A 23,483-nucleotide genomic window follows, 5' to 3' on the forward strand; every position below is an offset into this window, starting at 1 on the left:
ATAAAATAAAAGGAAGATATACACACACACATAATTCCATCTCTAACAACAAAAACAACAAGAAGCAACAACCACTCTTCTTTAATATCTCCTCACACCAACGTACTTATTTCCCCCAATAAAAAGAAATATATGAGCAGAGTGGATATATGAACAGGACCAAGGGTTTTTCTGCATACAGGAAACACACTTCAGTGACAAAGACAGAGAATATCTCAGAGTAAAAGCCTGGCTATCAATATTTCTAAGCAGATGCTTCCAAGAAACAAGCCAGAGTAGCCATTCTAATATTGACTAAAATCAACTTTTAACCAAAACTTATCAAAAAAGATAAGGAGGAACACTTCATACACATCAAAGGAAAAATCTACCAAGAAGAACTCTCAGTTCTGAATGTCTATGTTCCAAATGAAATGGCACCCACATTCATAAAAGAAAATGTACTAAAGTTCACAGCACACATTTCACCTCACACAATAATAGTGGGACACTTCAACATGTCACTCTCAGCAATAGATAGATCATGGAAACAGAAACTAAACATAGACACAGTGAAACTAACAGAAGTTATGAAACAAATGGTTGTAACAGATATCTATAGAACATTTCATAAAAAAAAAAAAGAACATACTTTCTTCTCAGCACCATATGGTGCCTCGTCCAAAAGTGACCATATAATTGGTCAGAAAACAGGGCTCAAGAGATGAAAGAAGATTGAAATAATCCCATGCATCCTATCAGATCACCACAGACTAAGGCTAATTATCAATAACAACAAAAACAACAGAAAACCCATATTTACATGGAGTTGAGCAATGTAGTACTCAATGATAACTTGGTCAAGGAAGAAATAAAGAAAGAAATTAAAGACTTTCTAGAGTTTAATGAAAATGAAGGCACAACATACTCAAACTTATTGGACACAATGAAAGCAGTGATAAGAGGAAAACTCAAAGCTCTGAGAACCTACAAAAAAGGGGGGGGGGAGGGAAAGCATACACTAGCAGCTTAACAGCATACCTGAAATCTTTAGAAAAAAAAGAAGCAAATACACACTTGAGGAGTAAATGTCAGGAAATAACCAAATTCGGGGCTGATATCAATCAAGTGGAAACAAAAAGAACTATACAAAGAATCAACAAATCCAGGAGCTGGTTCTTTGAGAAAATCAACAGAATAGATAAATTCTTAGCCAGACTAATCAGAGGGCACAGAGACAGTATCCTAATTAACAAAATCAGAGATGAAAAGGGAGAAATAACAACAGAAACTGAGGAAAACAAAACAAAACAAAAAAAAATCAGATCCTATTAGAAAAGGCTATACTCACCAAAACTGGAAAATTTGGATGAAATGGACAATTTTCTAGACAGATACCAGGTACCAAAGATAAATCAGGATCAGATAAATGATCCAAACAGTCCCATAACTCCTAAAGAAATAGAAGCAATCATTAATAGTCTCCCAAACAAAAAAAAGCCCTGGACCAGATGGGTTCAGTGCAGAGTTCTATCAGACCTTTAAAGAAGACCTAATATCAATAGTTCTCAATCAATCCCACAAAATGGAAATAGAAGGTACTCTACCCAATTTGTTCAATGAAGCCACAATTACTCTGATACCTAAACCACACAAAGACCCAACAAAGAAAGAGAACTTCAGACCAATTTCCCTTATGACTATTTCTGCAAAAATAATAAAATTCTTGCAAACCAAGCTCAAGAACACATCAAAACAATCATCCACCATAATAGAGTAAGCTTCATCCCAGGGATACAGGGATGGTTCCTTATATGGAAATCTATCAAAATAGCCCACTACATAGACAAACACAAATTAAAACACACACACACACACACACACACACACACATGATCATCTCATTAGAGGCTGAGAAAGTATTGACAAAATTCAATACTCCTTCATTGTAAAAGTCTTGGAAAGATCAGGAATTCAAGGCCCATACCTAAACATGGTAAAAGCAATATCCACTAAACCAGTAACCAACATCAAACTAAAAAGAGAGAAACTTGAAGCAATCCCACTAAAATCAGGGGCTAGACAAGGCTTCCCATTCTCTCTCTACCTATAGTACTTAAGTCCTAGCCAGAACAATTAGTCAACAAAGGGTGGTCAAAGGGATCCAAATTAAAGAGGAAGAAATCAAAATATCACTGTTTGCAGATGATATGATCATATAATTAAGTGACACCAAAAATTCTACCAAAGTACTCCTAAACCTGATATACAACTTCAGCAAAGTGGACAGATATGAAACTAACTGAAGCAAATCAGTAGCATTCCTGTACTCAAAGTATAAACAGGCTGAGTAAGAAATCAAGTAAACGACATCATTCACAATAGTCACAAATAATATAAAATACCTTGATGTGTCTCTAACTAAGCAAGTGAAAGATCAGTATGACAAGAACTTCAAGTCTCTGAAGAAATAAATTGAAGATCTCAGAAGATAGAAAGATATCCCATGATCATGGATTAGCAAGATTAATATTGTAAATATGGCCATCTTGCGAAAGCAATCCACAGATTCAATAAAATCCCCAACAAAATTCCAACTCAGTTCTTCATAGAGTTACAGAGAGCAATTTGTAAATTCATTTGGAATAACCCAAATAACCCAAGATAGCAAAAACTATTCTCACCAATAAAAGAACTTCTGGTGGAATCACCATCCCTGACCTCAAGCTGTGTTACACAGCAATACTAATAGGTAAATAAATAAATAAATAAATACCTGTATGATCTTGGCACATAAACTGGCAGGTAGGTAAACAGAATAGAATTGAAGACCCAGAAATGAACCCACAAACCTATAGTTACTTGATCTTTGACAAAGGAGCTAAAACCATCCAATGGAAAGAAGATCCATGGTTTTTTCCTTGTACAAAGATCAAGTCCAACTGGATCAAGGACTTCCACCTAAAACCATATACACTGAAACTAATAGAAGATAAAGTAGGGAAGAGCTTGGAACACATGGGTACAGAGGAAATTTTACTGAATAGAACACTAATGGCTTATGATCAAAGATCAACAATTGACAAATGGGACCTCATAAAATTGCAAAGCTTCTGAAAGGCAAAGGACACTGTCAATAGGACAAAATGGCAACTAACAGAATGAAGAAAGATCTTTACATTCCTATATCCCATAGAGGGCTAATCTCTAATATATACAAAAAACTCAAGAAGTTATACTTGCTGAACATGATAGCACATGCCTTAAATCCCAGCACTTGGGAGGCAGAGACAGGCAGATTTCTGGGTTCGAGGCCAGGCTGGTCTACAAAGTGAGTTCCAGGACAGCCAGGACTATACAGAGAAACCCTGTCTCAAAAAACAAAAACAAACAAACAAAAAAAATCAAAACTTTACTATCACAATGGACAAACAATCCAAGTAAAATCCTGACAGGGAAATAATGGTGCTAACAGATATTATGAGCCAAATGGATTTAAAAGATATCTAAAGAACAGTTGATCCCCTACACAAAGGAATATGTCTTTTTTTCTCAGTACCTCATGGAACTTTCCCCAAAATTAACCAAAACTTGGTCATAAGCAAGTTTCAACAGATACAAGAACACTGAAATAATGTTTGTTATTAACCAGGTTGCTACAATTAAAGCAGCATTTCAACACTAGAAACAATAGATAGCCTACAAATTCCTGAAAACTCTCTAATGAATGGCTACTGGGTCAAGGAAAACTATAGAAAGAAAGGAAAGACTTCCTAGATTTCAATAGAAATAAATGTACAATACACCTAAACTTATAAGACAAAATGAAAGTGGTGCTAAGAGAAAAGCTCATAGCACTAAATGCCTGGGTAAAGAAATCTGAGAGATTATACTAGAAACTTTACAGAACACCTGAAAGCTATAGAATAAAAAGACGCAAACACGCAAGAGTAGTAGACAGCAGGAAACAATCAAAAGGGGCTGAAATCACTAAAATAAAAATAAAGAGAAAAGTGCAAAGAAACAATGAAACAAAGAATTGATTCAGAAAATCTACAAGATAGACAAGCCCAACTAACCAAAAGAGACAGAGAATATATTAGGAAATAAAATCAGAGACAAAAGGGGACACCACAACAGACACTGAGGAGATCCAAAAATAGCCATACTTCAAAAACGAGAACTGCACCAAATTGAATTTAAAATAAATGGACAATTTTCTTGATAGAAACCACTTACCATAGTTAAATCAAACTCAGATAAACAATTTAAATTGACCTACAATCCCTAAAGAAATTGAAGCCCTTATTAAAAGTCTCACAACCAAAGAAGTCTAGGGGCACATAATTCTACCAACTTTTAAAGAAGGTCTAATATTACTACTCCTAAAATTATTTCACAAAATAGAAACAAAAGGAATATTGCCAAACTCATTCTTTGAGTTCACAATCACACTGATTCCTAAATCGCACAGACTCAAGAAAGAAAACAATTTCAAACCAATTTACCTCATGAACATCAATGCAAAAATACTAAACACCTAATCAACTAAAGTTATCCACCATGATCAAGTAGGCTTTATTCCAGAGATGCAGGATCAACTTTTGAGCATCTGTAACTGTAATATACCATTAATAAACTGAAAGAAAACACAAAAGCACATGGTCATCTCATTAGATGCGGAAATAGTTTTTAACAAAATCCAAAACCCCTTCATTATAAAAATCTTGGAGAAAACAGGGACACAGGGCACATATCAAAATGTAATAAGAACAATATATGCAAGCTGATAGCCATCATCAAGTTGAATCAAGAGAAACCTTAAGCAATATCACTAAAATGAGGAAGAAAACCAGGTTGTTCACTCTCTACATACATATTCATTATAGAACCTGGATGTTTAATTAGAGCAATAAGACAAACAAGGAGATCGCGGGGATACAGATTGGAAAGCAATAAGTCAAAGTATTGTTATTTGTGGTGACATGATAGTATATATAAATAATCCAGAAGGTTCTACCATGAAACTCCTACAGCTCATAAAACATTCAGTGAAATGGCTGGATACAAAATTAACTCAAAGAAATCAGAAGCCCTCCTATAAGAAAATGACAAATAGGCTGATAAAGAAATCGGGGAAAGAAATATCCTTTCTAATAGCCACAAATAACATAAAATATCTTGAGTATTTTCTGTATGACAATAACTTTATGTCTTTGCAGATTGAAATTGAGCAAGATATAAGAAGTTGGAAAGATCTCCCATGATCATTCCTTGGTAGGATTAATGTAGTAAAATTGGCCATCTTGTCAAAAGCAATCTACAGACTCAGTACAATCACCATCATAATTCCAGCACATTTTTACAGACCTTAAAAGAACAATATTCAACTTCATATGGACCAACATAACCCAGAATAACTAAAGCAATTCTGTACAATGAGAGAACTTCTGGAAGTACCACCATCCCTGGTTTCAAAGTATACCATAGATATATAATTTAAACAACCACATGGTGTTGGCATAAAAACAGAGAGATTAGTAGAATCAGGGACATCTGGGGAATGAGGTAGAAACTTAGTACAGTCGCCAACCAATGACTGGTCCAATTTGAGAGTGTTACCACAAGAGGGAACACATATCTGACACTACCTGAAGGGCCAGGAACCAGAGTCTGGATAGCCCAGAGACTTAGGATAGAACCAAACATCACCTGCAAAAAGAAAAGAAAAAGTCAATGAAATGATTCTTACTGTGCTATACTCGTAGACAGAAGCCTAGCATAATTGTCATCAGAGAAGTTTCATCCAGCGACTGATGTGAGCATATGCATAGACCCATAGACAAACATTAGGCAGAGCTCTGGGAATCCCATGGAAGATGGGGAGGGAGGATTGTAGGAGCCAGAGAGGTCAAGGATACTGCAAGAAGACTCACAGAATCAACTAAGCAAGGAATATAGGGTTCACAGACACTCAACTGACAACCAGGGATCCTGTATAGGTCTGATCTAGACACTCTGCATATATGTTATGGTTGAGCAGTTTGGTTTTCTTGTGGGACTCCTAATAATGGGACAGTGGCTGTCTCTGACTCTTGTGCCTACTTTTAGAACCTGTTTTCACCTACTGAGTCCCCTCATCCAGCCTTAAAACAAGGGTGTGTGCCTGGTCTTATTGTCACTTCATCTGCCATGTTTGGTTGCTGTCCCTAGGAGACCTGCTCTTCTTTGAAGGGAAAAGGAGAAAGAGTGGATTTAGCAGAGTTAGAGGGGAAGGGACTGGAAGAGAGAAGAAAGTGGAAATTTTGTCAGGATGTAATATATGAGAGAAGAATAAACTAAAACAAAATATATTTTTGAGAAGTAACATTGTCTTTCAATTTTCTTTATATTCTCCACTCCCCAAAGTGCCTAACAGAGGATATCAGTTCCTTAAAAAGCTCCTGTCTTGGTCAGGGTTTGTTTTCCTGCACAAAACATCATAACCAAGAAGCAAGTTGGGGAGGAAAGGGTTTATTCAGCTGACACTTCCACATTGTTGTTCATCACCAATGGAAGTCAGGACTGGAACTCACACAGGGCAGGAACTTGGAGGCAGGAGCTGATGCAGAGGCCATAGAAGGGTGCTGCTTAGTGGCTTCCTGCCCTTGGCTTGCTCAGTTTGCTTTCTTATAGAACCCAGGTCTACCAGCCCAGGGATGACACCACCCACAATGGGCCCCCTCACCCTTGATCCCTCACTAAGAAAATGCCTTACATCTGGATCTCATGGAGACATTTCCACAAGGGAGGTTCCTTTCTCTGTGACAACTCCAGCTTGTGTCAAATTGGCACACAAAACCAATACAGCATCCTAATAAAGAAAGGGAAGATGTTACATGACCAAATATAGAGTAATCTGTACATACCAGTTCCCTTCAAAGAGCAAAAATGTACCATGGAAATAAAAGAGAGATACAATCTTGAATGTTTGTTTTAAATATTCATGAAATAAGGTTCTGAATATATTTATACAATCTCTAACAAGTATTAAACTTTCACTGCTAGTATTACTGTTATACAACATATAACCAACTTAAAAATTCATGAATATACTTGTACGTTTTTAAAGAAAATTTAGGCTATGCTAAATAAAACAATTACCCTGGAAAGAATATGCTGTTATTATATATGGACCTGCCTGTAACTATCAGAATTACATGGATAAATATTTTCTGACCTGTAAACCAGGTAATCCCTCTGCAATTTAAGTTGTGCCAGGCATAAGAAATAGATTCATTGCAATTATTTAAAAAAGATATGACATTGAAACCAAAATCTGACAAAGACACCACAAGAAAGGAAATGATAAGCCATCTTACATATGAATATTAATGCAGCATAGTAAATAAAATCCAGAAAAGAAACCTGGTACTTCATCAAAGCATAATAGTCTATGACTGAGTGGGTTTTATTTTAGAATTGCAAGAATGTGAGATCTCCTAGAACAATTGACTTCAGGTCAAAGCACAAAATCCTTTGTAAAATAAAAAAAAAAAAAAAAGACACTTCTTTAAGTCAAATTATATGCATGTCTCAAACAATTTGCAAACATGATTGTTGATAATGAAACATTTATGAATGCCCAGTGTAGTCATATATAAAGCAAGTATGCTGATTTCCCTATTATTTAATGTTTTCCTGGAAATAGTATAAACAAAGAAATTAGTAACTGGAATAATGACTATAGATTTTCAAAATGAGGCAGAAATTTTACCATTACTTACACATTATAGGATTATATATGTGAAAAATCTAGAATACAATAGAAAACTACTATGAATAAAGTAATCTAATGATATAGCTGGTCACAAAATATGTAAAACGGTCTTGGTAAAATCTTAAGTCAATGCAAAGAACAAACCACCTATAGTCAGAAAAATTACAATAAACTAAAACCTCCAACTATCTCAGACTAAAGCTAGGCAGACATACACAGCTTAGAAATAGAACATGAGGTGTGAATAATTATATGCACACATGATTCTGGATAAAAATATGTGACTTTATTAATGCTAAAATTTTTATTAATATTATTATAATTGTAGTTAACGTCCCAACATAATATTTTAAACTCTGTCTACAATAAAAAACGTATGAGAATATGTGACGGGTTTGTTTTATTTTAAAGACTCATTTGTAATTATGTGTAGTATGTGTATTTATGTAGGAGTATGTGTGAATGTGAATTTCTGGTGCCCATGGAAGACAGAGGCATCAGATCCTTTTGGAGCTTGAGTTGCAGGTGGTTGTGTGGCTTGCCAAATGGGCGTTAGAACTGATCTTGGGTCCTTGACAAGAGGTATATATGCTCTTTACCACTTAGCTATCTCTCTATCCCCCAAGTAACACAGATGAATATTACTAGATTTCTTCTATGAATGTTATAGTAGAATATAGGTTTATTTGGGTGTATAGTTACAGAGCAACTGAGTCTATCATGTCAGGGAGCCTCGGCAGCAGGAGGCATGAATACCTGAGAGTTCACATCTCAAACAAGTAGGATACCGAGTGTGCACTGGGAATGTTTGAGGCTTGAAAACCAGACAGGTGGCCACAATAACATACTTCCTCCAGCAAGACAACATAACCTGAGCCTACCTGAGCAATTATGCTAATTAATGGGTGGGAAGCAGGTATTCAAAAATCGGAGCGTATGGAAGACACACTCATTCAAACCACAGTACCAAGTCATACTCAGTTACATGACTTCATATAAGGCAAATAGTATGTATGTCATATATCATTCAAGTAAAAATGTAGCAGCTCTAGTTGAATGCACCTTCATGATCAGGAATCTAGGCTCCAGGGGTTCACCTTTCTGTAAGCTCTCTGAGGTTCACCTTGTTAGAGTTTCTTCTTAATCTTGTTTGTCATTCATTGTCCTGAGACTAGCTATCTGATACAGTTTTACTTACCTACAAATCTAGGAAAGAAAATGCAGTTGTGTACTCTATAAGAAAGCAAAATAGATTTGTAAAAAACAAAGCAATCTGCCAAATTTTGTATGATCAGAAACAAAACACAGATTGTAAAATATGTAATTTAAATCATTGTATCTTACAAAAAACTTAAAATTAGCAATATGACTAATAAAATTTGAACAGTGTTTTAAAAATATAAATAGATTTCCCCTAATAGAGTGGATATTATTATTATGCAAAGAAAACATATTTTGTTTAATGATGCATGGAAGCTTACGTTAGCACTTGTGCACAGCTAAGCTAATTGGAGAGGCTACGGGCATGGATTTTCTTGTATTTCTCAGAGCTTCATGCCGTTTAATGAATCAAAATGTCATTGAAAGTTTATGGGGTTTGGATTTTTTTTCCTACATCTGTGGCTTAGAATGAATACGGCAGGTGAAAATTAATATGGCAAGTGCTAAAGACATCCCAGGAACAAAGATATCTTTTAATGATTATCTTAGTCTATAAAACTAGTACGTTTCATGTATGTGCTTGCATGTAATAGTTGACATTGAGTCCAAGGTCTCATTTGTGTTTACCAAACAGCAATCTCAGCCTCTGGGCATATTTTCTAAATGTAATCATTTCATACAATTTTTCTGAAAATCAGTTGCAATGATACATTCAAAAATACTATTCACTATGTAATATGAGAAAAATTCTTTCTTTGTTGTAAGCCTATCACTTACATCAACCAGCCACTTTCAAATGCCCTGCAGATGTGGCATTCAGGACACACTTTCTGCTCTCAAAGAGATTACATTCTGGCTGCAGGCAGATAATGGGTATGGGGCAGAAATGAACATATAAAGAAGTGAGTAAGGTAATTTGAGACCGTGATATAGGCCAGCATGACATATGATGGGGTAATGAGCTAGAAAGATGTTGGAAGAAGCAGTTTCTGACTAGATGATCTGAATAGTCATGGTCTTATCCCTGTGAAGTGAAAAGTATGAAGAACAGAGATGGTATTCAACACTGATTGCTAAATGGATACATTATTAACCTTTCTTTTGTTTCACCCTTAGATTCCTTGTATATTATGAAGTGATAATCAAAATGATTTTAATAATTCATATAACTCAGAGTCCAAAGACAAATGGTTGGATTTCAATCTGTCCCTGCTTCAATGGCATCAGATAGTTAACAAGAATTGTGTCATAGTTTTAATAAAAGTGTTTTTATATATTTCCCCTCACTCAACTACTTCAAATCCTCTTTACCTCCATACCTACCCAACTTCTCCCCTTCAAAACACCTTGTAAACATCAAAGCAAAAAATTGAAATAATCAATCAAAGGTCAAGAAGTCAGAAACTGCCCAACAAAATAAAACAAAACATCCACAAATATACCGTGGACTTTTTTGTTTGTTTTGAGATTATACTCCTCTTTCCTTCCTCTAAACTCTGCCATACACCTCTCCATATTCTCATTAAAATGCATGACCTCTTTTATCATAATTTTTATCATAAATTGTTGCTATATACATATTTGTATATAACGACATATACATACATTCATATATGTGTGTCATGTATATCTATCACACACACACACACACACACACACACACACACAAACATATGAGAACACTATTTGTTCCTCTCAGCATTCTGTAGGTGTCTGCAGTTCTTTATATAATGTTGAAAAAACTTGGGCTTTCTCTAATCAACTCTAGCAGGTCTGTTGCTGTTGTCCTTGTTCAATTCAGGTTAAGGCAATTATGTTGGTTTTATGGTATAATTGTAGAATTTGATATTGCTATAATAAACAAGTTTACTGCCAATTACCTGATACTCTGGTTCTTAATATCTTCCCACCCTCTTTCCTTCAATGTTCTCTGAGCCTTAGATGTCAGGTTTGTTTTAAAGATGTATCTATTAACAAATAAGAATGATTTGCTGTAGTTTTAGATAACAGTCTCTGTTTCAAAGAGAAGTTTCCTTGATGAGGGATGAGAACTTCCATTACCAGTGGACAATGGGGGGGGCAAACATTTACCATGTAGTAGAGATTATGCAGATTTAGTAGAATAGTGATTGTAGGTTTTCCTCCTAGGTCCATGACTTTACTAGTTCTAGACATGTGGGAAATCATTCCTCCAGAACCTGAAATAATTTATTTTTGGTGAGCAATTTCATATTGGCAAATTATCCTTGGAATGCTGCCTATCCTGAAATGTTGTTGATACACCCAATAAAAGGGCAGATTTTTGGAGAAATCCTGTTTTGTGCCTTGCCAGCAGCTATAAATTGTAAATACCTTCTTGTGACCATTTCCCCTACTCAATGCTGGGACATCATCCTGTGTTACCTCACTCAGGATGATGCCCTCCAGGTCCATCCATTTGCCTAGGAATTTCATAAAATCATTCTTTTTAATAACTGAGTAGTACTCCATTGTGTAAATGTACCACATTTTCTGTATCCATTCCTCTGTTGAGGGACATCTGGGTTCTTTCCAGCTTCTGGCTATTATAAATAAGGCTGCTATGAACATAGTGGAGCATGTGTCCTTCTTACCGGTTGGGACATCTTCTGTATATATGCCCAGGAGAGGTATTGAGGGATCCTCCGGTAGTACTATGTTCAATTTTCTGAGGAACCGCCAGACTGATTTCCAGAGTGGTTGTACAAGCTTACAATCCCACCAACAATGGAGGAGTGTTCCTCTTTCTCCACAACCTCGCCAGCATCTGCTGTCACCTGAATTTTTGATCTTACTCATTCTGACTGGTGTGAGATGGAATCTCAGGGTTGTTTTGATTTGCATTTCTCTGATGGCATGAACCTGGCCTAGTTTTGTGTGTTGCTGTCACAATCTGTATGAGTGCATATGTGAATTAGTTCTGTTATGTGGAAGACACTCTTTCTTTGGAGTCATCCATGGCCTCTGGAAGTTACAATCATTCTGCTTCCTCTAACACATAGATTCCTGAAACTTGAAGGGAAATATTTGATGGAGACATCACATTTAAGACTGGGTGCTTCAATGTCTATCAATATCTTCACTGTGTGTCTCTCTGTTGGTTCCCATGCACGGCAAAAAGCAAAAACAAAAACAAACAAAAACAAAAAAATCACCCTATTTTGATTAGGGTTGAAAAAGTATAGTACTATGACATTAGGATTCATTTTGTTATTATTTTCTTTTAAGAGAATAATAATAGTAGGTTTTGCCCATACAGTGCCATTTATAGGTTCCCTCTCATGGAGTGGACCTTAAATTCAACCAAAATATGGCTGCTTAGTCCCATAGATTTTCTCCACATTGTACCGGTGTATATTGTAGTCATTTTACTATTTTAGGTACCAGGGCTTGCATCTAAGTGATACTGATAAATACCTTTCTCCTTTGGTAGTATTCACAGGATCTTCCAGTAATACGAATAGTAGTTAGTAGGAGTGAGGTTTCTATTTAGCATGTTCAATGACAAAAGTAAGTATTTTTTTTCAGCCACAGGGCCATACCTTCAGATTATACAGAGCAACCAATATTTTAACATCATTCAATGATGTCTGTAGGTTTTCATAAGACTCCTTTGGACAATGGCTCAACAAGTTGTGACCCATTTCTGGTACTGGAAGTTTTACTTAGTGGCATAAGACATCTAGTTGGTGCATTGTCTTCCCTACTATTTTATGATCTTCTTTAGCTTCTGTGTGTGTGTGTGTGTGTGTGAAACTTCTACTGTAGTAGTGTCCCACATGGTTTTACAAAGTCTTTGCTGCTACTTATTCTAAGCCATATTTTCTCCTTTAGCCTTCTCTTTTATTCTCCTCAATATTTAATCTTCTTGTTCTACTTCCCCTTTTTATTTTCCTAACACTGTATTACATTTTCACTTCCTTGGAAGACCTGTCTTCCCCACTGATCCCTTACTCTCTACTTGTCAGGGGCCATATAAACTATAGTGCAATAGAAAACTTAAAAGCTAACATGATTATGTAAAGAGACAACAGTATTTGCCTGTTTGTGTGTGAATTACCTCACTCAGAATGATTTTTGTTCTACTTTTATCTGTCTGTACATTTTATAATTTATTTTTTCTTAGCAGGTAAGTAATATTCTACTTTATGAGTCTATTATATATTAATTATCCATTCACTAGTTGATAAATATATAGGCTTTTTCTAACAGAGCAGAATCTTTATAATAAAGATAACACTTAAAATTAAATACAGATCTGTATGTTGTGGCTTGCACCTTCTAAGTGTTTTACCAGCATGGTTACTTTGCTCTTTTCTTCTCCACCATTAAGTTGGCCATTGTCAGTGGACTCCATCTATGATGCTCATGCATCAATACTAATTATAAGTCCACTATATCCATCCTTTATCATAAGTTGGGACTAATAATTCTTTTCTGTCACTAAGAAAACTAATAAATGGGTCAATTGTCATGATTCACATGACAATACCATGCTATTAAGGAAGCACTATTTATTTACTATAATTTTTTTCAGGTTTTCTAAAACTTTTTGATATGTTAATGCCATATTTTCAAACAGATATCATGTTGATACTCTTTCCTGTTTATTTACAATCTAGTCTATGAGCAGGCATTGATGGGAATAGTCATAAACTGGCCAGCCCTCTATTTGCTCCTAAGCACTCAGGCTGCTGTGTCTATTGTAAGAATGCATTAGAAGACTTAGGAGATTTTCATCAATTTGAGTGAACATAGGTCTTAAGGTTGAAAATAATAGAAGAGCAAATAACATGAAAAACAAATATCTCTGACATAAAGCACATTAGAGTGCACTGAAATAATGCCCCATAGTCTTTGTGACTTGACTTTTAGAGATAGAGAACAGAAGAAGCTGAATGGTGAGAATTTTCCTTCCAAAAATGACTCAAGGCTGTTGGTTAATGATTTGATAAGGTGACATGAAACTAGTTCTTGTCAAAGGATCTGTTTATAGCAAAATTAAGTCTTTCTTAGGCAAAACTAAGTCTCTTGCTTCTTCTCCTCAGGAGAGCAGAATTTCTGTCTCTTCAGTTTTCTATTGAAGGCTATTTTAAATGCCACTGGTAGAAGATTCTAAATAGAGGAAATTCTGGCCCAAAAGTCCTATGTCAGACATTATGATGGAGTTTGTAAAGTAGATTTCTCAGATCTTAGGAAGCAAGGCTGTTCTTATTTCTGTTCTTTTCAAGCAATCTTAAATTTTAGATCTGTGAGCCCAAGTTCAGGCCAATTCCTACATGTGCTGTCTCTAAAGTCCCTAAAATGTGTCAACAGCCCTCTAAAATTGATATTTGCTCTCCCCAGAATAAGCATTAAGGGAAAAACTTTATGTTGATTATTTTCAAATTATTGGAACTTCTTAGGCAACTTCCCAGCTAGCCACCCAGATTTGCTGAATCAAGATGAAATGTCAAGCTTGGGTTCTTGGCAGTTACTAGCATGACCTGGATAAGATCAAGAGACAGCTAAGGGTGAGATTTCAGCATCTACAATTTACCACAATTACCAATTTAATTCTGGATGCAACCCAGCACTTTATTTTTAATATGGGAGGCTCAATATTTCTTTGGAGTCACTTTCTCCATATGTGCTGCTTCTAAGAAACTCAAGAGGTTTTATGTTTGGAAAAATAAAAAACCAAAATGTTCTTTTCTTTATGAATTCTGAAAACCAAGAATTCAATTGTCTGACATGTTTGTTTACCACTAAAGATTTAAATGTTTTTTTTTTATTTGGGTGACTGTATATATGTTTTGATGGCAATATTCAATGTTTAGACCATAGAAGATGGGATTATTCTCTTAGTGTTTATAAAGAATTGGGAACAAGTGTTAAATATCTGATAAATTAAAATGGTCTTTCATTTATTATGTTTCCTTTTATTATATAATCATGGTCTATTTTAAATGAATTTTTTTTCTGGACTCAAAAGGTGATTACTGTGATCATGTGTAGGAAGTTAGACTAGTGGTGAACTCTGGTATAAAAGAAGGAAAGTATGTGTACCTAAAATGAAATCCCTGTTCTTATTTCATATTAGTGTGTGGGACAGCACAATGCTTTGTTTGTAACAACATGCAAATATCAATTAATAAAACCTACAAAAATATCACACTTCATATTAAGACATGAGGAATAGCAAGTGTATACATCACAATGATAGAATGTAAGCTTTAAAAACTCAAAATTGTTGAGGGGTAGCTTAGTAGTATTGAAGAAATGGAATATGTGTCTTATGAAAGTGTCTTCTGAAAGGTATCAGAAAATCTAAACTTTAGCTTTTTCCCCACAAAACAAACAGAAACATCTAAGCCATATGGTTATCATTGCATCAGGAAAGCAGTTCCTTATACACAGTAAATCTTCAAAGCATCAACTTAAAATTTCTAGGCAAATTGTCCTGGGTTTGACTTCTGACTCCAGTATTTACTAGTAGTTTGTCTGTTGGATAGATTAATGAATTTGGCTTTATTTTCACTTAATGCTGTTAGCTAAGTAAATGAAGCAAAATAAAGTTTTGAGTTTAGATGTCTAAATGCTGCTATTATGATTAATAAAACATGACTACTTTGGGGATTCCTAAATGTTAGCATTGACAGGCACCAGTTGGTTCAGTGACTTTCAATTTGCCTCCTATAGTGCTTGATTGTAGTACAGACATTTCAACTCTGTTTTTTATAGGCATATAAAAGGTATTATTTTTCCACATGAATTTTCACTTGAAGAAAGAAGTTCATGTTGCCAAGGAAAGATTGAAAAACACTCACTTGTTCCCAGCTCATTAAAGATGCTGCAATTGTAACTCAGGAAAGTTAATAATGAAGCACGGAGGACTGGAATTCAGGTCAACAGAGTTCTGACTCCAAGCTGTCTGATATTTCCAAACACTGTCTCCCTGCCAGGTGCACTTCAAGTTTCATTTTAATTAAATGATTTCAGGAAATGAGATAGCATTTGCACATTCTTCTTGTCCTAGGTATCAATAAATGATAAATTTCCCCCAACTTTATTTTAAAGTATTACTAAAGAATTTGGAGGAATTACAAAAAAAAATTATAAAAGGAATAAAAAAAAATCATTTCATTACAAATAAAATAGTTTATCACTAGTTTCAAGGAGCCATTTGAAGACATATATGCTCATTCTGATAACAATACATTTTCTCATAGGCAGAGAACTTTATCTTTTCACATTTTTTCAATTTATATTAGATATTTTCTTCATTTACATTTCAAATGCTATCCTAAAGTCCCCTATACCCTCCTCCCCTACCTACCCACTCCAATTTCTTGGCGCTGGTGAAACCCTGTACTGGGGCAGATAAAGTTTACAAGACCAAGGGGCCTCTCTTCCCAATGATGGCCGACTAGGCCAACTTCTCGTACCTATGCAGCTAGAGACATGAGCTCTGGGGGTACTAGTTAGTTCATACTGTGGTTGCAGACCCCTTCAGTTCCTTGGGTACTTTCTCTCGCTCCTTCATTGGGGGCCCTGTGTTTCATCCTATGGATGACTGTGAGCATCCACTTCTATATTTGCCACACACCAGCATAGCCTCACCAGAGACAGCTATGTCAGGGTCCTTTCAACAAAATCTTGCTGGCATATGCAATGTTGAGGGAGATCTGGGTTCTTTCCAGCTTCTGGCTATTATAAATAAGGCTGCTATGAACATAATGGAGCATGTGTGCTTATTACCACATGGAACATCTTCTGGGTATATGCCCAGGAGAGGAATGCTGGATCTTCTGTTAGTACTATGTCCAGTTTTCTGAGGAATTATCAGACTGATTACTAGAGTTGTACCAGGTTGCAATCCCACCAACAATGGAGGAGTGTCCCTCTTTCTCCACATCCTCACCAGCATCTGCTGTCACATGAATTTTTCATCTTAGCCATTCTGACTGATATAAAGTGGAATCTCAGGGTTGTTTTGATTTGCATTTCCCTGATGATTAAGGATATTTTTTCAGGTGCTTCTCAGCCATTTGGTATTCCTCAGTTGAGAATTCTTTGTTTAGATCTGTACCCCATGTTAATAGGGTTATTTGATTTTCTGGAGTCCAACTTCTTGTGTTCTTTATATATATTGGATATCCCCTCCCCCCATATGACTTAGGATTGGTAAAGATCCTTTCCAAATCTGTTGGTGGCCTTTTTGTCTTATTGACAGTGTCTTTGCCTTACAGAAGCATTGCAATTTTATGAGGCCCCATATGTCAATTCTCAATCTTACAGCACAAGCCATTGCCATTCTGATTAGGCTGTTTTCCCCTGTGCCCATATCTTCAAGGCTTTTCCCCACTTTCTCCTCTATAAGTTTCAGTGTCTCTGTTTTTATGTAGTGATCCTTGATCTATGTAGACTTGCGCTTTGTACAAGGAGATAAGAATGGATCAATTCATATTCTTCTACACGATAACCGCCAGTTGTGACAGCACCATTTGATGAAAATGCTGTCTTTTTTCCACTGGATGATTTTAGCTCCCTTGTCAAAGACCAAGTGACCTTAGGTGTGTGAGTTCATTTCTGGGTCTTCAATTCTATCCCATTGATCTACCTGTCTGTCACTGTACCAGTATCATGCAGTTTTTATCACAATTGCTCTGTAGTACAGCTTGAGGTCAGGCATGGTGATTCCACCAGAGGTTCTTTTATCATTGAGAAGAGTTTTTGCTATCCTAGGTTTTTTGTTATTCCAGATGAATTTGCAAATTGCCCTTTCTAATTCATTGAAGAATTGAGTTGGAATTTTGATGGGGATTGCATTGAATCTGTAGATTGCTTTCAGGAACATAGCCATTTTTAGTATATTGATCCTGACAATTCATGAGCATGGGAGATCTTTCCATCTTCTGAGATCTTTGATTTCTTTCTTCAGAGACTTGAAGTTCTTATCATACAGATCTTTCACTTCCTTAGTTAGAGTCACATCAAGGTATTTTATATTATTTGTGATTATTGTGAAGGGGGTTGTTTCCCTAATTTCTTTCTCAGCCTGTTTATCTTTTGTGTAGAGAAAGGCCATTGATTTGTTTGAGATAATTTTATATCCATCTACTTCACTGAAGCTTTTTTTCAGTTTTAGGTGTTCTCTGGTGGAATTTTTAGGATCACTTATATATGCTATCATATCATCTGCAAATAGTGATATTTTGACTTCTTCCTTTCCACTTTCTATCCCCTTGACCTCCTTTTACTGTCTAATTTCTCTGGCTAGGCCACTTTCTATCCCCTTGACCTCCTTTTACTGTCTAATTTCTCTGGCTAGGACGTTGAGTTCTATATTGACTAGGTAGGGAGAAAGTGGGCAGCCTTGTCTAGTCCCTGATTTTAGTGGGATTGCTTCCAGCTTCTCTCCAATCTTTTCACATTTTTTAATTAATTTCTTTCCGTGTATAATATGATCTTTCCCCTAAATAAGACAGTAAGAAGATGTTTCTAATTTTATGTTTATTTTACCACAAATAATTCTTTAAATAACTTGTCAATTGATATATTTAGGAATTGGTTATTATTAAATTACATTTACAATTCTCCTGGTAAAATAATTACTTCATGCTACCTAATCATATCCCAAGTTATAATTTTAAATATATTTAATTATTGGAAATTCTGATTATTATTACTCTTGGGGTCATTTCTTACACGATTAGCAAGATGCTATCCTTACATAAGACCAACAAAGAATGCTTGAATTATATGCAAACATGGTAAAGAGAACAAATAATCAAAAATTGTACATCTTAGACTCAACAATGAAATAATGTCATAACAGCTGTATGAACAGAGACAAAGTGAAGAATTTTCTGTAGCCATCTATATATGGTAAAATTTAACTGGGAATTAATCAGGTCATCCAACTACATTCTTCAATACTGCAATTTCAATACACTGTCCCTTGGTATGGACAATGGGAGAAAGAAACATTTTCTTTTCTGTATTTTACAATATTTGACAATTTTTGTAATTATAAAAGCAGTTAGGAAACTTGTCACTTCAATTTTATGTTAATGTTTGATAACATACATCCATTATGTAGTTGATAAATTCTGACACCTATTTATTAAAACATATATTGAATTTCATCAAAAAATGAAAGTATTTTAGCATTTAATTCTTCTTTTATTGGTTTTAGTAACTGTCTAAGCATGTGAATTTCTACTCAAATAAAATTCTCCAGAAGTAATACATTTCTTCTGTTTGAGTATATTAACAGCAATTTCTACTTCATTGAATTAGAATTTTTTTGGCGGGGAGGTGGGATTGGCCAAAAATAGGATGAGAATCCCAGACGCTTTTGCAATATCATAAACTACATTGTGGTAGAAGTTCTAAGAACAAATCACACACTTTTGAGACTTTATATGTGATGATTCTGTTCAGAGGGCCATCAGCACAGCTTCATGTCTCCAGTTCTTTGAATCTTTAACATTGTTAAATAAACTTTCTTTACTGAATATTCTGGTTTTTACAGCCCAACATTGCCATCTGGCAATATTGAATAAACTCTCATGTGAAATACACACAAGCAAGTCTATAGACAATCTCATGAATCTCAGTGCCTGGCTAGCAGGGTGTCTCTAGCCATATGGTAGTTGATTTGCAGGCTTATCTGACAAACTCTGCATGAACTTTCCCAGAAGTGTGTGATCCACCATGCTCTGCTCTTCTCCTGTTAAAAGCCTGCTTGAAGGGAGTTAAGAAAACACCTTTTCCTAGTGTAGCTTGCTTTATGTTTCTGCTCTCTCCACCATCTTGTTCTTTTTTCTAAATCCAGCTTATGCATTTCTTGTAATTATTTCCTGACCATCATTCCAACACTGTGTCTCATAACTTGAGCAGTTTCCTTTCAGCACAAGTCATATTAGCTTCAGTTTTCCTGAGCTTTGACCCTAAACAACCTACCACACTTATTCTGAGTATCCTAGTCTTTCCTCAAATTAACCAGATTTATTCAATTTCTATTTTGTATTATTGCCAAAGGCAATATTACCTTGGTCTCTTTAGATGCTCTCTTTTTGGTTCCACATTTAGGCTACTAGCAGATCCTATTTTTATTTTTTTCCCAGAGACAACATAATTATCTTAGGAGCCCTTGCTTTTTGCCTGTTATTTACTGGCAATTACTCCTAGATCACCAATCAGTTTACCATCTGTGAAGGTTGGATGTACTCTGCCCAGGGAGTGGTACTATTAGAAAGTGTGGAACAGTTAAAATAGGTGTGGCCTTGTTGGAGTAGGCATATCACTGTGGGTGTTGGTTTTAAGAAACTCATCCTCACCTCACTTTCTCTACAAGGCTATCCCCACTTCCCACCACCCATCACCCACCCCACCCCCAACACCCAACACCCAACACCCACAAACCACCACCCATCCAATCAGAATGTTAAACTCCCTGTAACCTCCAGTCTGTTGAGGGTTAGGTGCATCTTCTCTGATTGGATTCAGACTCACCAGTCCTCTGCTGTATATGTTGGGGAACTCATATCAGCTGGTGTATGCCACCTGGTTGATGATCCAGTGTTTGAGAGATCTCAGGGGTCCAGGTTAATTGAGACTGCTGGTCCTCCCACAGAGTTTCCCTCCTCCCCAGCTTCTTCTGGCTTTTCCGTAATTCAATCACAGTGGTCAGCAGCTTCTGTCCATTGGTTGGGTGCAAATATCTACATCTGACTGTTTCAGCTGTGTATTGGGTCTTTCAAAGAACAGTCATGAAAGGTCCCTTTTTGAGAGCCTCCATAGCCTCAGTAATAGTGCCAGGCTTTGGGATTTCTGCTTGACCTGGATCCCACTTTGGGCCTGCCGCTGAACCTTCTTTTCCTCAGGCTCCTCTCCATTTCTATCCCTGAAGTTCTTTCAGAAAGGAATAATTATGGGTCAGAGTTTTGATTGGGATGGCAACCCCCTCCCTCACTTGATGCCCTGTCTTCGTGCTGGAGGTGGGCTCTATCAGTTCCCTCTCCCTACTGTTGGGCAATTTACCTAAGGTCCTTCCCTTTGAGTCCTGAGAGTCTCTCACTGGGACATTCTGGAGGGTCCCCACAACCTCCTACCTTCAAAGGTTGCCTGTTTCGATTCTTTCTGCTGGCACTCAGGGCTACCAAATCAGGTTCACCTCTTTCCCACCCTCCCATCCACTTTCCCTCCCAGGTCCCTCCCTCTTCACCACTTGTGATTGCTTTCTTCTCCCTTCCAAATGGGACTGAGGCTTCTTCACTTGGGCCCTTCAGTTTGTTGAACTTTTTGAGTTCTGTGGACTGTATACTGGGTTTTTTCTTGTTGTTAATATCCACTTATTAATGAGTACATACCGTACACATCCTTTTGTGTCTGAGTTACCTCACTTAGGATGATATTTTCTAGTTCCATCCATTTGCCCACAAAACTCAGGATGTCCTCATTCTTAATAGCGATCAGTATTCCATTGTGTAAATGAACCACATTTTCTATATCCATTCTGTCTGTGTTGGGACATCTAGGTTGTTTCCAGTTTCTGGCTATCACAAATAAGGCCACTATGAACATAGTGGAACACATGCCCCTATGACATGGTGGAGCATAGTTTGGGTATTTTCCCAAGAGTGGTATTTCTGGGTCTTCAGTTAGATTTATATCTAATTTTCTGAGGAACCTCCAGATGGATTTCCAGAGTGGTTTAACCAGTTTGCAATCCTACCAGCAATGGAGGAATGTTCCTCTTTCTCCACATCCTCACCAACATGTGTTGTCACCTGACATTTGGATCTGAGCCATTTTGATTGGTATAAGGTACTATATTGAATAGATATGGGGAGAACGGGCTTCCTTGTCCTGTTCCTGATTTTAGTGGGATTAATTGAAGTATGTCTCCATTTAATTTGATATTAGTTGCTGATTTGCTGTGAATTGTTCTTATTATGTTTAGTCATGTGCCTTGAATTCCTGATCTCTCTAATACTTTTAACATGAAGCAGAGTTGTATTTTGTATTTTGTAAAATGATTTTTCTGCATCTAAGGAGATGATAATGTGATTTTTTTCTTTAGTTTGTATATATAGTGGATTATGTTACTGGATTTTTGTATATTGAACCAACCTTGCATCTGTGGGATGAAGCCTACTTGATCATAGTGAATGACAATTTTGATGTGTTCTTGGATTTTGTTTTCAAGAATTTTATTAAGTATTTTTGCATCTCTATTTATAAGCAAGATTGGTCTGAAGTTCTCTTTTTTGGTTAGGTCCTTGAGTGGTTTAGGTATCAGCGTAATTGTGGCTTCACAGAATAAATTAGGTAGTGTTCCTTCTGTTTCTATTTTATGGGATAGTATTAGAAATATTGGTATCAGGTCTTCTTTGAAGGTCTGGTAGAATTCTGCACTGAATCCATCTGGCCCTGAGCTCTTTTGGGTTGGGAAGTTTTTAATGACTTCTTCTATTTCATTATGCAATATGGGATCTTGATTTAACTTTGTTATATGGTATCAGTATACAAAGCCATCCATTTCATCTAGATTTTCCAGGGTTTTTTGTTTGTTTGTTTTTTGTTGTTTGTTTGTTTCTCGGGTTTTTTTTTTTTTGGTTGTTTTTTGTTTTTTGTTTTGAGTGTAGGCTTTTATAGTAGGATCTGATGATTTTTTGAATTTCCTCTGTTTCTGTTGTTGTCTTCCTTTTCATTTCTGATTTTGTTAATTTGGATACTACCTCTGGGCCCTTTGTCTAGAGGTTTATCTATGTTTTATTCTCTAAAATAACCAGCTTTGGTTTTGCTGATTCATTGTATTGTTTTCTTTGTTTCTATTTGATTGATTCAGCCCTGAGCCTGATTATTTTCTGCCTTCTACTCCTCTTGGGTGAGTTTGCTTCTTTTTGTTCTAGAGCTCTCAGGTGTGCTGTTAAGTTGCTAGTATAAGATCTCATCAGTTTCTTTACCTGGGCTCTTAATATTATGAATGTTCATCTTAGCGCTGCTTTCATTGTGTCCCATAGGTTTGGGTATGGTGTGTCAACATTTTCATTACATTTCAGGAAGTCTTTAATTTCTTTCTTTATTTCTTCCCTGACCAAGTTATCACTGAATAGAGAGTTATTCAGTTTCCATGTGTATGTGGGCTTTCTGTTGTTTTTGCTGTTATTGAAAGCCAGCCTTAAGCCATGGTGATCTGATAGGATACATGGTATTATCTCAATCTTCTTGTATCAGTTGAGGGTTGTTTTGTGACCAATTATATGGTTGATTTTGGAGAAGTTACCATGAGTGCTGAGAAGAAGGTGTATTCATTTGTTTTATGGTGAAATGTTCTGTAGAAATCAGTTAAATGCATTTAGTTCATAACCTCTATTAGTTTCACTGTGTCTCTATTTAGTTTCTGTTTCAATGACGTGTCCCTTGGTGAGAGTGAGGTGTTGAAGTCTCCCACTATTATTTTATGAGGTTCAATGTGTGTTTTGAGCTTTAATAAAGCTTCTTTTGTGAATGTGAGCATCCTTGCATTTGGGGAATAGATGTTCAGAACTGAGACTTTTTCTTGGTAGATTTT

The 23,483-nt window shown here is 36.1% G+C and overlaps 1 long non-coding RNA gene across 2 annotated transcripts in view; it reads right to left on the minus strand.

Moving 5' to 3' along the window:
- Window positions 1-5,458: 5,458 nt before the first annotated feature.
- LOC147005684 (uncharacterized) overlaps window positions 5,459-23,483 on the minus strand; it is a 48,738-nt gene continuing 30,713 nt past the window's right edge. The window contains exons 4-6 of one of the 2 annotated variants that reach the window (XR_015046796.1): window positions 20,420-20,818; window positions 6,737-6,832; window positions 5,459-5,691 (exon numbers count right to left, since the gene is read on the minus strand). This is a non-coding gene — a long non-coding RNA (uncharacterized LOC147005684). Of the gene's footprint in view, window positions 5,692-6,736; window positions 6,833-8,898; window positions 8,972-10,779; window positions 10,867-20,419; window positions 20,819-23,483 lie in introns of those variants that run through there. The other variant, XR_015046797.1, reaches the window with a different exon arrangement.

This window comes from Mus caroli, unplaced genomic scaffold, assembly GCF_978045245.1.
Source record: "Mus caroli unplaced genomic scaffold, Mus_caroli_1 scaffold_3, whole genome shotgun sequence".
Taxonomy (NCBI): domain Eukaryota; kingdom Metazoa; phylum Chordata; class Mammalia; order Rodentia; family Muridae; genus Mus; species Mus caroli.